We start from the raw sequence: 2,962 nt of genomic DNA, 5'->3' as shown, positions 1-2,962 counted from the left end.
CTTTTTTTTCCTTTTTTTTTTTTTTTTTTTGGTGATTTGTTGTTAGTTCATGAATTTTACAATCATAGGACTAGAACCTTCTATGGTGCTCCTTCCTGCTCTGTGACCTTTGCTTCCAAATGTTTTCATCTCCCAGTAGAGCTTACCCGCCCCTCAGTTGGACTGCTTTGGATGTTCAGCTGTTTCTGATTTTACTGATTCTGTGTCTTAGTGGATGATAAAAAAAGGATTTTTCTGTTAAGCCAACAACCTTGCACTTTCAGAGTTTTGTGTGCTCAGATTGTGTTTCTCATAGTTAGCAAATCTTCTGTTTGTATTTCAGTCCTAAAAAAGGAATATTTTATCTTGGTTAAATGGCAGTTTGATTAATTGTAATCCTTTTCTGTGTTTCCTGTTTTAAAAGTTAATTGGTAACAGTTTGCAAATTACACTTATAAAAGTCCCTACTATATTTAACTAACTGGTTTTACAGATGGCCCCTTTGGGTCCAGGGCAGAGTCATGGATGGGTTTTACCTGCTCCCTAGACTGTGGCCTTTTAAAAGATACACTGGTGGTAGTGGTAGGTTTGTGTAGCTGTAGACATGGGGTTAAACCAACCCTGCCTTCCCCCCAACCTCCCCAAGTTTTCTTTGGAATGAGCAATACTACATACAACCTGCATACTACATACAACCTGCAGGTCTAAGTTGGCCCAAAATAAAGTAAATAAACAGAAAAAGTAATTTAACTACATTACAATATAAAATAAATACATTTAAGAAAAGTTCCGTATATCCCCCGATGTAAATCCATCATCAATCATGTCATCCAGAGATTTATGGTTGAATCAGATTTTATTGAATACAACAAAGTGCAAAACAGTAACAGCAACAGACCAAAGCAATGAAATCGACCAAGCAAGAATAAAGCTCGACATGGACTATGAATACATGTATGGTGTGACAGAGTAATGAAAAGTAGCACAAAAAGGGATTGTTCATTGCTGAGAGATATCATCATTCTCTGCAATCCAGAGATTTAAATCCATCGTCAATCATGGCATCCAGCAATGCGGTTAATTGTTATTCATGATAACCAGATGCCTGCCAGATGGATGGAATATTTCGGTCTATGTCTACCATGGGTAAACAGCCTGGGTTGGTCCAACTTGAATCCATATTTCATTCCTACTACAGTACATGCAGTAAGAGTTTATCTACTTTAGAGACCAGTGCCTACAAGGCTCACACTAATCTGTCCCTTTGCACTTTATCAGCAGCACTCTTTATACCTTCCCTATCTCAGTTAAGCACAATGTCAATATGGCTGCTGGGAACCCAACCTTGTTATAGTGAGGAGGGCTGCCTTATTCAAATACTCTATCACTGGCCCTTCTAAGCCATTCGACCAAAGTTCAAGGACCAGGACTTGCAGTATGATGTTTGGTTGCTAAAGTGGGTCAGTAAATTGAAAACAAGATCGGTTTGCCTTGAATTCATGCTCTCCCTAAACCCAAAGCTTATGCTTCGTTGTGTGATGTGTCTTAAACATTTAAAGGGCTATTTACAAAATGGTGAAGAGTTTGGAGAAGGCAGGAGAAGTGAACAATCTAGGCCAAAATAGCTGATTTTGAAAAATTCTCCAATTCGGCTCACTTTCCACTTCACCACTGTTGCCATAGATTGTTCACTTCTGCCTCCTCCAAACGCTTTACCCTTTTGTGAATATCCCTGTTCGTTTTTAGCTTAGTAAAAAACACTTCCGAAGGCTCTGTTGTAGAGACTTTTAATTTAGTAAAACTCGTTTATTTGCTATAATGTTTAGCTCTCACAAATAAATAAATAAATTACCCGTTTGGATTGTTCTAATAACAGCTGTTATGCTGGGTATATGCAGGCCCGGATTTCCCACAAGTCCTGGGTATACGTGACACAGTAGAAAGAGTTGAGTAGTTGGCTTTCATGCAAATTATAAGCCTAAGGGCTTTCATACATGGGTGTTTTTGTGCATTTCTGTTTACAGTGATGGCTTTCCTAGTATGAGTCTAAACAATTACAGGCAGTGTGTCTTATCTGTTCTCCACCCAAAAATAACATGACATGCTGTTCTCAATAAATGCCAGCAGCAGAATACATTAGTACTTAGCATACGTATGTTTAGTAACTACATTTTATTAGAAAACGAAAAAACCATAAGGGAATAAACCTATGTCAGTATTCCCTATAAACTACCACAGCATAAGTATGACTACCACCCCCCAATATTCACACACATGTAATCTAATTTTTATTTCTTCTTCTGAACCTATAGTGTGCTCAGTAATAGGAGGAATCTTGGTACCAGTCAAGTTTCCCTACCCTATGCACCTGTTGCTGATCAACCCAAATAATAGCAGGACTCATTAGCTATATCGTCACAGCTAACAGCTTAAAGCACATTTATTGCAGCCAAATTGCGAACACCTACTTTACATTTGTTGGTCCCATTTACATAGCATAACTTGCAAAACATATTTAAAAATGACCTTTTCAGATGCTCTTTTAATGAAAACTGCAGGACTGAAAATTCTGCTTTTTCTCCCTGTTTACGAGGAGCTGCGCATTTGTGTTTACCTTAATTAACCCTGGGTTAAAGAGCTCAGGGCTTGGGTGGTATATTGTATACATTGTATGTTATTGTGTTTTTAAAAACTGTCCCTTAGTGTGTCCCCTTATCTTCTCATTGCCCTCTAGTCAAGGCAGACGAAGCTTGCCTATAGTGTCCTAAGTATAATCCTACTCCAAAGAAATAGCTAACAAGGTCATTTTTTAAATCAATTTGTTTGTAGGTATGCTTTGTAAAGGGGAACACAACAAACAAACATATAGTGGAGGTTTCTCAAATTTGACTGGAAAAGTGGGAATACACTTCAGGCTACCAGTCAGCTCATATACACTTATTTTGCAGGCTTAACGAGAAAAAAAACACTTACCGTATATTGG

The sequence above is a fragment of the Nanorana parkeri genome, unplaced genomic scaffold (genome assembly GCF_000935625.1).
Source record: "Nanorana parkeri isolate BGI_ZX_2015 unplaced genomic scaffold, ASM93562v1 scaffold442, whole genome shotgun sequence".
NCBI classification, from domain to species: domain Eukaryota; kingdom Metazoa; phylum Chordata; class Amphibia; order Anura; family Dicroglossidae; genus Nanorana; species Nanorana parkeri.
This window is presented reverse-complemented; position numbering follows the sequence as displayed.